The sequence below is a fragment of the Notolepis coatsorum genome (assembly GCF_963971535.1).
Source record: "Notolepis coatsorum genome assembly, chromosome: 17".
NCBI lineage: Eukaryota > Metazoa > Chordata > Actinopteri > Aulopiformes > Paralepididae > Notolepis > Notolepis coatsorum.
The window spans coordinates 70,992,428-71,006,323 of record NC_140181.1 but is presented as its reverse complement, the minus strand read 5'-3'; the positions used below and the strand labels follow the sequence as shown (position 1 = coordinate 71,006,323).

The following is a 13,896-nucleotide window of genomic DNA, read 5'->3' as shown; positions in this document are numbered from 1 at the left end:
CTGTCAACATATTTTTTTGGTAAGACGGGACCTATGTAAGATGTTCTAGGGTGGTTGACAAGTTTGAACAATTATTTTGTGACTTTTAGAGGCCATTTCAGGCAAATTCTTCAGATTGCCTGCTCGAAATGACATGCCCACAATAAATATAGAATATCTCCCCAATCACAAGGGCCATATAGATAATCCTGGTATCAAAACAAAGGTGACAGCGGTGGGATGGCTGCAGAAGTGTCAGAATGTAAATGGATGTTACTGTGTCAGAGAAAATAGAGCTAGACCATTGAAAAAAAGTTAGAAATTCAATTTCCGCCTAAAAGAAAACATGTTTTTAGAGTGAATATCAGCTTGGAAACATGAGATAGTAGCCCAAATAATTTAGGAATCATAAGCTACTGTAGGTACTTTTGCCAAGTTAGAGCACAGTAATTTGATACAGTGCAATACTACACAGGTTTGAATAATGTAATGTCCAAGCGGAAATCTATATGATTCTCGAGGTGACCTTTCGTGCTAATGCTTTTTTACTTTTTAATGTTGTATTTTGACAATACACTTGGATACCATGATAAGACTAAATAAATATTTTTGTGGATTATTGAGGATCATCTTCCCAGTAATGGAACCATTGTATACAAAATATTACATAAAACACGAATAAAAAATAAAACAATAAAATGAATCCAGTGTTAGGGTCGGAAGGAACCAGAGCAGCTCAGGGGTTAGGCATGTTCAAGCCAAAATGTGTGTTTATTGGAAGAGGGAGGGACATTTCTGGGACGTGTATGGTGCAACTGGAATTCTGGATATGAAATGTGTCCCTGACCATGTGTATGAGTGCAAAGCGTGCGTAGTAGGGATGGGTACCGAATTCGGTACTTTTAAAGGTACTTACCGAAACACGTCGGTACTACCGAGTATCGATTCACGTGAGATACCGTAAATTTTTATTTATTTAATAATTTTTTTTCATGTCAACGTTCACACGCACAATATATGTATCAGGGCCAACGTTCCACTCTACTGGTTAATGTTGCTTACTCGTGAGTAGGGCTGTCTTAAATACTTCGAAGCTTCGAAGCTTCGTTCGATGGCACAAGCTTCGAACATTAAAAAAAAAATCGAAGTTAAAAAAAAAAAAAAAAAAAAAAAGGATACATTTTTTCAATACTTCGATTTGTGTGTGTGTGTGTGTGCGTGTGCGTGTGCGTGTGCGGTGTGTGTGTGAGAACTACCCATCCCAGTTAGGACAGCCGAATCCCGTCCAATCTTTCGCCGTCGACTAAAGACTCACTTCTTCAACCATTATCTGAAATGATTAAAAAAAATAAAATAAAAAAATCTAACTGTGACTAACCTTACTGTCATGCACTTTTCCTAATAAACTAACCTACACTGTAACACGCAACACTTTGATAAACATTGTTACTTAATAATGCCCCCATGGGCTGTACGGGTTTTCTTTAAACAAGTCGAGAAGAAACATCACAATAAATCAAGAACAAAATCCACCATAAAATCCAAATATGCAATACTCTTGACATTCCCCCAGTGAAGGTAAGGAAGAACTCACTAAAAACCTAGCAATAGGAAATGTGGAGGAGAGAAACCTTAGATGGGCCGTTCAAAGGGGGATCCCCCAACTTGGATGTCGGTGATAATAGTGTTGCTATATCTGAAAAAAAAGAAAAAAGAAATACTAACCTTCTTACAGTCTTCTACTATCATGCACTCTTCCACTAATTAATCTTCCTCGTCTATATACTACCTACTATACTAATAAGTCTCTAATACTCTGCACTCAACACTGCAGCACCCAAGATTCAACACTGTTTATGAACATTTGTTACTCAACTGAAAGAGTTGTATATGAATTGAAAATGGGGGACCCTGATGGAAACAAGACAAACGTCTTTCTCAGGTCTGCATCCCCTTAACAATTGTATGTATTGAGCCGTACTGTATTGTACCCATTCTGCAATCTGTTAAATAAAGTTTTCATTCATTCATTCTGTTAAATAAAGTTTTCATTCATTCATTCACCCTTCCTTCCTGCCGACTTGACTAAAATGTAAATGTACATTTGTCACTGAGGTCACAAACTTCCACCACGCGAGCTTCAGCGCCGGTGGCGCATGTGAACGGTATGTGTCAAGTAGTTCTGCTGAGAAACGGTGGCAACACACCACACTTCCTGTAAACCAACGGCAACACACCACACTTCCTGTAAACCAACCAACCAACCAACCAACCAACCAACCAACCAACCCCCCCCCCCCCCCACACCCACACACACACACACACACACCTCCCTCCCTCCCTCCCTCCCTCCCTCCCTCCCTCCCTCCCTGTTCCTGCTTGCTCTGCGTCGAATGCCCCGAGCACCTTGAGAGCCTATAATTATAGTGGAGTCACGAAAGAAAAGCCGGGGGACACGAAAGGCCAGAGTGTTGTTCCAGGCTGGTCTGAAGGACGTTTTGGGTACAGTACCCCCTCCGGCCTCTACCTTAAAGAATTCATCACCCCTCAATCCTCCTCACGACATCTCCGCTCCGCTCCGCTCCGGCCAGGCAAACCTCATCCAGCGCCCCGAAGACCAAACTCTGCACCGTGGGAGATCAGGCTGTCTGCTCATCGGCTCCCAGTCTGTGGAATGCTCTCCCTGACCATCTGAGAGCACCACAGTAATGTGGACGCTTTTAAAAAGGGCCTCAAAACTCATATTTTTCTACCACGCATTTTATGTTCTTTTTACTAGTTTAAGCCCTTCTTATTTTATGTCCTTTACTCTTTTACTAGTTTTAGCCCTTCTTATTTTATGTTCTTTACTCTTTTACTAGTTTTAGCCTAGGGCTGGGCGATAATGATAACTATTGCGATAAATTATTTCCTCGAAATAAACATGAAACGTGGTCGCAAAGTTTCGATATATCGATTTTCCAAGCTTGGATATGAGCACACGCACTAACAACCAATCAGTGAAGGAGATGGCCGACAGCGGAAGGAGACGTAGAGAGGTAGGACTCAAGTAGTAAACAAGGCTGGCTAGGATAATTAGCTTGCACGGCGCTATTTTATAGTTTACGTGCCGAGTGGGTGTGTGGCGTGAATTCTGAGGCCACGGTTATAGTAGTGTGGGGTATACGGTGGACGTCGTTGCAATGTATTGGGGCGGAACAGAGTATTTTAGGTGATATTTAGTACATTGTCATGGGATACACCGCTTGGAAACAAGGCTGGCTAGGATAATTAGCTTGCACGGCGCTATTTTATAGTTTACATGCCGAGTGGGTGTGTGGCGTGAATTCTGAGGGTAACGGTTAGAGTAGTGTGGGGTATGCGGTGGACGTCGTTGCAATGTATTGGGGCGGAACGGAGTATTTTAGAGTCATATTTAGTACATTGTCATGGGATACACCGCTTGCTCTAGCTAACTGCTAACGTGCGCGGACTGATGACGACATCAACTCGAGACATTCGCAGCAGCAAAATTCTAAAACATTTATTAATAGCCTGTCCATCGGCGCTGGGCATAAGAAGTTAATTAAACTTGACAGACATTATATCGACGATAATTATCGATATCGAGTTATATGAAAATAATTTAATAATTTTATCGCGATAACGTTTTTTGGCCATATCGCCCAGCCCTACCGTTGGGTACCGGTATCGATTCACAGGTACCGGTACCGTATCGGTTCAAATGTGAACTGTACCCATCCCTATTATGTCCAGAGATTCCACTTTTGATAACTAAAGTAATGACACTTGACTTACCTGTTATATGTTTTGCCTTTTAAAGAAATTCCGTTATCGCGCTGTCCTCTGGCTGCGCTAAGCCACGACAGCTGTCACGAGACGCGCACTGAGAGCTGGCCAGTATACCGCTGGAATTTTTATGAAACATTCTGATATTTTCGCGGGCACGAGACCACTGCACAAGACCCGCGAAAATATCTCCATAACAGTTAAATACGCCTATACGGGCTAAAGAGTTATGATAATAATAATAAATGTAACGAGTGATCCTAATAAAATGTCTATTCGATTCATGCATGTCTGACTGTTAAACAAGTAAAAAATTATGTAAATATGTTGTTAGAATGGTACAAATATTCATCTGGTGACATTCTTCATAGCATTAACACATTTATTGACCCAGAAAATGTATAGTTTGACACCAAAATTGATCTTTTCAGCATTCTAACAACAAACCCTAACCCAACATTCACATTTTTGGCAGTTAGAATGTTTGACACATTTGTACCACATGCACAAACCTGCTTGATTATTGCCCCAAATAGCATGCAAGTTGGACAAAGTGGGTATGTCTGGAAAGAAGAGGCTTGTGGGTACCTATAAAACCAATGTTCATTCTGATATATTCATGTGAACAGCCAAGGGACCTTTTGGAAGATGAGCATGGCAGTTTTTTCAAGGCGAAGATTTTACATAATCTTGAATCATTGCCTATTAAAACCCCCTTCCCAACAGTTGGGCTTAATGAAAATGATACCAATGGAAACTAGCTTCTCTAGTTTACAGGGATACCAATACCTTTGTGTTCGCTCAAATATTGAGCGCGCTATGGACCAAGATATTTATTAATGGGCAGAACCTTGATTTTACATGGCGGCCATCTTGAAATCCATCATGATGACGTGGCCCCTACCCCAAAATGAAAGCTATGATAATGAGGAACACGTGGGGAAAATGTTGTGCTTTTGTCCGGCGCGTCCACATCCTTCTCAAATCTGGTGCTAAGCCACCGCACTATATGGACCGAAATGTCCCGTTTAAAGTCGATTTGTAGCCAAACGGTGCGGTGAAACTTTATTTTTTTTTGTATCCACTTTTTCCTCCTTATTTTCGAGGAGTAACATGTGAGAGGCTCACGCTGCCCCCGATGCTTCCTGATTCTCCTGTACAGGCGCACCCACCGACCTGTAGGAGTCGCTGTCCACAACGTCCAATCGCCACCCACCGGCTTTCCCACCTTCTAACACTGCCAATTGTGTTAGTATGAACGACCGGCCAAGCCGGTAGCAACACCGAGAGCTGGGCTCGATACCAGCATCTCCTGTGTTAGTGGCGAGCGCCTTGCCCACTGCGCCACTCAGCCGCCCACGGTGAAACTTTCCAAAAAGTAATAGCAACTCGAGTTGGACCAAGCCGGTCGTTTTGATACCTTACTGTGTATGTGGTGCGAAAGCTCTGTGAGGAGTTAGCGGACAAAATCGGCGGAATAAATAATAAATAGTATAGATTACAACATTAGGGTGGTCACCCACACTAATGTTGTGCTCTTGCTTTTTTCTTTTTGAAGGTGGAGAGAGTAGCGTTGCTAGTGCCACAACAGTTTTATTTGAGGTTCATAACAGTACATTGTACTAAGCAATTGTTGGCTCAATAATTTGTGATTCACATGCACAACAATTCACCAGAATGCAGGAAATTAAGTCTTTGTTAGGCTTGGGCGGTATGACTTTTTTCATACAGTTATACCTTGATTACCTAATACCCCGGTATACGGTATATGACGGCATGACTTTCATTATCATCAGCGGGGGGGGGGGGTGGCAACCTGTGTTACCAAGTAAACAAATCACGGAGATGGCCAGTTCGCCCGCAGCAATCTAGTGCTAACGTTAAGCTCTCAGAATGGTAGCAGTTAGCCCGCAGCATTCTAGTGCTAACGTTAAGCTCTCAGAATGGTAGCAGTTCGCCCGCAGCTCTAGTGCTAACGTTAAGCTCTCAGAATGGTAGCAGTTAGCCAGCAGCATCTAGTGCTAACGTTAAGCTCTCAGAATGGTAGCAGTTCACCCGCAGCTCTAGTGCTAACGTTAAGCTCTCAGAATGGTAGCAGTTCGCCCGCAGCTCTAGTGCTAACGTTAAGCTCTAAGAATGGTAGCAGCTCGCCCGCAGCATCTAGTGCTAACGTTAAGCTCTCAGAATGGTAGCAGCTCGCCCGCAGCTCTAGTGCTAACGTTAAGCTCTCAGAATGGTAGCAGCTCGCCCGCAGCATCCTACACAGTACACACAACAACAACACACACTCTCGTTACCACAACGCTTTACGGTATTTTCACAGCACTGTCGCAACATTACCGTAAAGCGTGAACACCGTTGTGATCGTACACAACACTACAGTTAGCTCTCAGAATAGCCAGTTAGCCCGCAGCACCAGCAATGGTAAGCGTGTCTCATTTAATTTCACCCACTGAAGCGGGGTTCCCCTCCTCCTCCTCCTGTGTGTAGAAGACAACCAGCTCTGCATGGCTCGCTCCATTAGTGAGGACTGGTCTCGCCCTCTGCTGGCGCGTGTGTGCACTACAACAAAACTCAGTTTAGACGGTATTGATTTTCAATACCGTCTGTATTTCTAAATACCCTGGTATACCGTAATACCGTCATACCGCCCAAGCCTAGTCTTTGTAACAAAAATGTTCCAGGTGGGCGACTCCCAGACCCCCGCTTAAAAAGTGGCCTGACTGGGGCTATATTACGCGCTATATCTCCCGGTATGAATTATTTCCCCAGTTCCTGGACATTGTATATCCGGAGATTTCTACTGCTCGGATGGTTGTGGTTGGACAAGCGGGCATTGAGTTGTGGACTGCTGCTGCCGAGTTAGTCAAGAACTCCATGTAGGGGCGGAGTATGGGTGGGGTGTCGGTCCTGGGGAGTCTGGCGGTCTGGGGGGGGGGAGGAATGTCTGTCTGTCTGTCTAGCGTCTAATGTCTTCCGTGTTGTTTGTGAGGTCTTTATTATTTTAATTTGTTATTGCTATTTTTACTTGTTACCTGTTGTTATTTATTTGTATTAATATTAGATTTATATATAATACATATATTTTTTATATTTTGTATTTTGTTGGGTTTTGGATCTGCTTGATATTTTTGTTGCCTTGTCAGTATTGTAATTATTGTTGTCGTCGTTGTTGTTTTAGAATTTCTTTTTAATAAAAATTTGATACAAAAAAAAAGAACTGACTAAATGTCACGTGCCACGAGGAAATCAATGCACATGTGTCGTTCATATTGACAAACAGCTATTATAGTACAGCGGTACTACTTCAGAGACAGGGGAGGAAATTAGGCCATTTTACTCGCCAAATGAGAGTATTTTTTATGGTTGGCGAGTGATTCATGAAGACCACTCGCCACACTGGCGACTAAGTAAAGAAAACAAAACAAAAAAATCATGAACTTCGGAAAATGCCTGTCAGAAATGTCGACTGGAATAGCTGGGAGTTAACATGGCTAGCTAGTTAGCTGTAATGGATTGATTGATTGATTGATTGAAAAGTGTATTAACAGATTGCAGAATGGGTACAGTACAGTACAGCTCAATACATACAATTGTTAAGGGGATGCAGACCAGAGAAAGACTTTCGTCTTGTTTACATCAGGGTAGGGCTGGGCGATATGGAAAAAAATCATATCGCGATAACGATATGATAATTTTATTTTATTTCTCGATATCGATAATTATCGAATTGTTATAAGTATAATTTTTTTTTTTTTAACAACAGATGTATGTTTATTTTGCAGCAATTCTTTGTCATTGCCGCCATCTTTAGTGTTACATCCCCTCACACTCCAGTTCTCAGGCTGCAGCTGGTTTAAAAGCTAAAGTAAACCGGCTTCTCTGCTGGCTGTGGCTCCAGAGGAGTTGAACAGTTCTGGCTCTGCTAGTTTATTTTCAATCTTTTGGCGCTTTTTTGGTGGACAAACCACCGCACATGTGCACTGTGACTCGTGACTGGAGTCTAGTTCTGCTAGCACACATAGCCTACTGTGTACAGACGGTTTCAAAATGTATTTTAAATTAGAAAGCAAACAAAATAAATGGACAAGAGAAAAAGAAATCTGAATTTGGTCAGTATTGTCATTTGGACAAGCAAAGCCATTACTTTAAGTTGCAGGCAAGAAAGACAAGTCTGTCCACTGTCTCTGGTTTTAAAACTGCCCTGTTGCAGGTAAAAAAAAAAAAATAAAAAAAAAAAAAACGATTTTTCGATTTTTTTTTTTATTTCGATATTCGATATCGATTATTAAAATATATCGCGATATTTATCGTTATCGTTATATCGCCCAGCCCTACATCAGGGTCCCCCATTTTCAATTCATCATAACATATATGACATACATGACATACAGATAGACAGTACTGCTACATCTATACATTTATGACATATCAGATTTGCAAATACAGTACTGTTTGTGATACAAAAGTGTCCAGAAAAAGAGTGTATATACATTTGACGTAGAAACTGTACATTGGAGGAGGTTGGGTGGGTGGGTGGGGATGCTGTACATTGGAGGTGGGGGGGGGGGTTGGGTAGGGGGGACACACACATTTTACACTGTACATTGGAATACTGACAAAGCCTTACTTGGTCATTTACTGTACAACTAGGTTAGGACATTTGTAGGGGCCAGTTTCGAATTGCAGTCTCACGTAGGTGTTTTTTGAGAGTGTTTTTGAAAGTAGTGATTCACATTCCTTTACAGCTTTAGGTAGGGCGTTCCACATTGATGTGGCATAATTGCGAAACGTGTTTAGTCCCTTGTTTGAGCCGAATCTGGGTTTTACATGATTTGTGGAGCTCCCTCTGGTGTTGTGATCGTGGTATTCACTGACCTTTGGGAAGTATTTTGACATGTACATGGGTACCTTGGTCGCGTAGTGTATCTTGTAGACCAGGCCCATTGCAAGTTGCTGTACTCTGTCATCTACTCTAAGCCATCCTAGGTTGTCAAAGTGGGCAGGGGTGAGGTGGGTTCTAGGAGTCAGGTCAAGCAGTAGTCTGACTAGCTTGTTTTGAGATGTTTGTAATTTGTTTTTTAGTGCCTTTGAGGTGCTTTGGTACCATGAGGTAGGGGTGGACGGTATGGTCTAAAATGTATATCACGGTATAATTTGAAGCATAGACGGTAACGGTATATATCACGGTATCATCGTTTTTGATTAAACATTTTTTTATTTTATATAATTTTTTTTTTTATAAAATATATATATTATATAATTAGACTTGTACTTGTATTATCTGCGAGACATCACCACCACGCAACAAGCTCCACTGTCTGTGTGTACTCTAGTAGCCTCCAGCTACGGCCAGGATTCTCCGGAGCTGCACCTGGACCTATACTCGAGTAGCCTCGAGCAGAGCTACGGCCAGGATTCTCCGGCGCTGCACCTGGACCCTATTGGTATAACGTTACTTAACTGTGCTCAGCAAGCCCTCAGCTCGAATACGCATCGAATCAGTGTTATAAGACATCGATATCAGGAGCTATCTGTAGCTACTGCTAGCCGGATATATAACGTTAATACAACGCCTCAGTGAATTATTTAGTTCAATGGGACATTTCGTTTTGAACGGTGAACTAACGTGAGCTAACAGCTAACAGGTAGCATACACGTCTCTACTAGACTTTGTGGAGCGTTTGTTGATGTCAGGAGCTATCGGTAGCTGGCCGACTAGATACCGTTCGGTTAGACAATGCCTCATCATGTATTAAACTAAAAGTGAATAGTTGACTGGGTCATTTTGTAACGGTAGCTAAGCTAACGTTAGCTCAGGGAGACGCCGCCGTCCTCCCGTGTCCCGTCCCACTAGACTACTAGACCCGTGTTTACATGCGTGCGGTAGGGGCTGGCACGCCCACTGCGCGAAGCCTCCTAAATAACTTTTTCCAGTTCGCACATATCTATTATCTATGACTAATTCTATCTATTTTTAGGGGCAAATGCGAGTGAGATAGTCGCGCTGTGGTTACATGACGTCATTGCTATTTTAGAGCTGCCCTACCGGTTACACGGTATAGTCAAAATCCATACCGTAGAGCAAATTCATACCGTTTATACCGTATACCGTTTATACCGTCCACCCCTACCATGAGGTGCAAGCATAGTCGTAGTACCCTTGAATGAGTGCTCCTGCTAGAGTCTTCAGGGTATTCTTGTTTACCAGAGAGGAGATCCGGTACAAGAATCGAGTTCGTTGGTTGACTTTTTTTTATTACATTGGATGCCATTTTGTCACAGGAAAGATTAGCCTCTAGGATGGAACCCAGGTAGGTAATTTCTAGGGCTGTCTTAAATACTTCGAAGCTTCGAAGCTTTGTTCGATGGCACAAGCTTCGAACATTAAAAAAAAATCGAAGTTAAAAAAAAAAAAAAAATCAATTTTTTGTTTCACTTTTTTTTTACTTCGGTGTGTGTGTGTGTGTGTGTGTGTGTGTGTGTGTGTGCATGGGGCCATTGGGTGGGGCCGGGGGACAAATACACTGGAGGAAAGTAACCCAGCTCAGCACTGCCCAAATTATATCATCACTATTGCCTGTTTGAAGGATATCATCCTCAAACACATATACACCACCTACACGCCTATTCTCAGTCCTTGCCCCACAATGGTGGAATGAACTACCCACCCCAGTTAGGACAGCCGAATCCCATCCAATCTTTCGCCGTCGACTAAAGACGCACTTCTTCAACAATTATCTGAAATAAAAAATAAAATAAAATCTAACTGTGACTAACCTTACTGTCATGCACTTGTCCTAATAAACTAACCTACACTGTAACACGCAACACTTTGATGAATATTGTTACTCAGCTGATAGAGTTGTATCCTTCCTGATGACCTGTCGTACAGAACTTGTAAGTCGCTATGGATAAAAGCGTCAGCTAAATGACTAAATGTAAATGTGAATGTAAATGCCTTGTAGAATTCCACACATAAGAAAGAAAGATACTGGGATGAATAAACAAAATAGGAAATAAAATGTAGAAATGCATGCAATACATAAATAAATATGAATCTCCATATATGAAATAGAACATTTAGATACGGTGCTACTGAGATGTTTTGGTGAGTTCTTTGTTTTTTTGTGGAAGTAGCCCTTCTTAAAAATGCATGAACATTCACTGATAATTGGTCTGTAGTGGAGTCTACAAGGTCTACATTGCCGGACCTTGTAGACTGACATAATTCTGTGCATAGTTTAGTCTACACAGGCCATATTTCAAATAATCAAAATCTTACTTCATTCATCTTAAACATTCTTGATTTGGGGGATTGGTAGTTCCCATGAAATCTGAAGTTGTTCAAACGACAACAGCGATCCACCTTGAATTAAATCACACAGCCGTGTTGGCTGTGTCACAGTCACGAAAGGGGCTACTTAATTCATTAATCCAATCCACTTTATTTATAGAGCACATTTAAAAACAACAAAGTTTAACAAAGTGCTGTACAAGTCCCACAACATAAGATAAAAAAAATAAAAAATTATGATTTTTTTTTTATTAAGTCGTAGTACCCTTGAATGAGTGCTCCTGCCAGAGTCTTCAGGGTATTCTTGTTTACCATGTTTACACATGTTTGGACAAGAACAAGTTGCAGGTTGAAAAAACCCTCAGCTCGGAACTAGGCAAAATCTGCATATGGCTCGCTGATAACAAACTATCATTACACATGGGCAAAACAGAGTCCATTCTCTTCGGTTCAAATAACAAACTCAGCAAGACCGACGGCTTCTCAGTTACAGTGGGTGACAATATTGTCACAAGGAAAGATGAAATTACCTACCTGGGTTCCATCCTAGAGGCAAATCTTTCCTGTGACAAAATGGCATCCAATGTAATAAAAAAAAGTCAACCAACGAACTAGATTCTTGTACCGGATCTCCTCTCTGGTAAACAAGAATACCCTGAAGACTCTGGCAGGAGCACTCATTCAAGGGTACTACGACTATGCGTGCACCTCATGGTACCAAAGCACCGCAAAGGCGCTTAAAACAAAATTACAACCATCACAAAACAAACTGGTCAGACTACTACTTGACCTGAACCCCAGAACCCACCTCACCCCTGCCCACTTTGACAACCTAGGATGGCTTAGAGTAGACGACAGAGTACAGCAACTTGCAATGGGCCTGGTCTACAAGATACACTATACGACCGGGGTACCCATGTACATGTCAAAATACTTCCCAAAGGTCAGTGAATACCACAACCACTACACCAGAGGAAGCTCAACAAATCATGTTAAACCCAGATTCGGCTCAAACAAGGGACTAAACACGTTTCGCAATTATGCCACAACAATGTGGAACGCCCTACCCAAAGCTGTAATAAGGAATGTGAATCCCTACCCACATTCAAAACCGCTCTTAAAGAGCACCTACGGGAGGCAGCAATTCGAAACTGGCCACCGTAAATGCCCAAAACCCCCACCACCTCCTAATAGACAGTCTCCTCCCCACCGCATGTATATTTTCCCTCCCCGCCGTATGTATATTTCTCTCCCACCCACCCACCCCCTCCTAATGTACAGTCCCCTCCCCATCATATGTATATACTCTGTCAGGATCTCGGGGTAACAAGTTTCAAGTTTCTTTAATAGTTGTCATACAGAAGTACAGTACTGTATATTTTAATACCGTTTATGTCACAAATGTATCAGTACTAAATACCTATATGTCCCTATGCCATAAATGTCATGTATGTTGTGTATGATTGTCATAAATGTCTATATGAATTGAAATTGATTGATGAAATTGATGAAAAGAGTTCCAATAATATATTTCACTTCAAAAGGTTGTGCAAAGAAAAGATACATAGACAGTATAGCACAGTTTAGTATAATATTGCAGTTTAGCGTGTCAGGATGACGTAGCATAGAGTTGTAGTGTAGGCCAGTATGAGTATAGTAATATAGTATATAGCAGCGTAACATAGAATAATAATATATTAAAATATTGTATAATACTGTACCAATATGGTGTAGAATAAATAGTATGATTTAGTTATATTATAATAAAATAGAAATTAGATAGTATATAGAAGTATAATACATTATATAAGTGTGTGTGTGTGGGTGTGTGTGTGTGTGTGTAAATGAATGAACCTAAATATGTAGTTTGACTGATAGATAGACAAAATGGGTTTATTTATGTTGATTTAATTTGGTTGTGTTGATGTTAAATTTTAATTTTTTTTTGCAAAATGGGTATATTCTGTTTGGTTTTACACAATATGTCTATCGGTGTGTTGTGTGTGTGTAAATCTGAAGACACACATGAGAACTCATACAGGAGAGAAACCACTGTTCAGTTTAAGCTGACAATAGACATGAAAAGAAGAAGGAACAGGTTCCAAAACAGTTAGCTATATCCACAATAGGAATATCATGTATGTATGTATACTAAGCAGTATGCAATAGGAGAAAAAGAAAAAAATAGATATATAATATATATATATATATATATATATATATATATATATATATATATATATATATATAAATAAAGTGTGTATATGTTTTGTACATAAAACTATGAAACTTTTGTAACCTTTTGTTTTTGCAAAATGATTTACTGAATTATGTTTCTTTTTTGTATTATTTTTTGTGTGTAAATAATGTAATGTAAAAAGGGTAGGCAATTATAAGCCTCGGCTTCAGCCTACACCTTTTCGGTCATTTTTTTTTTTTTTTTTTTAATATTCTACTACTATGCTTTGTAAAAGAAGACTGAAAAAAAAAATCATTCATCAAAATGGGGGACCCTGATTGAAACAAGACAAACGTCTTTCTCAGGTCTGCATCCCCTTAACAAGTGTATGTATTGAGCCGTACTGTATTGTACCCATTCTGCAATCTGTTAAATAAAGTTTTCATTCATTCATGGTTTCAGCGCAAGGGAAAACTTGATGTGATTCAAAATTTGCAGACTTACTGTTAGTTGTTTTCATGAAGTGATGATAATGATCCGTTGACGGTTGACTTCTGGGAACCCTCGAGTTCACTTTTTGCCGTCGCGATAGCCTACGTAGTCAAGCCGCCTGGAGATCAATATCCTACTACAACCACTCCTTTGGTAGTCA

At 40.9% G+C, this 13,896-nt stretch overlaps 1 protein-coding gene across 1 annotated transcript in view; it reads right to left on the bottom strand.

The window, feature by feature from the left end:
• Positions 1 to 13,876, bottom strand: part of b4galnt1a (beta-1,4-N-acetyl-galactosaminyl transferase 1a) — a 96,009-nt gene extending 82,133 nt beyond the window's left edge. Inside the window, exon 1 of the mRNA XM_084333750.1 lies at positions 13,749 to 13,876. The gene's annotated coding sequence lies outside the window, so the exon portion shown is untranslated. The remainder of the gene's footprint in view (positions 1 to 13,748) is intronic.
• Between the last annotated feature and the right edge of the window lie 20 nt (positions 13,877 to 13,896).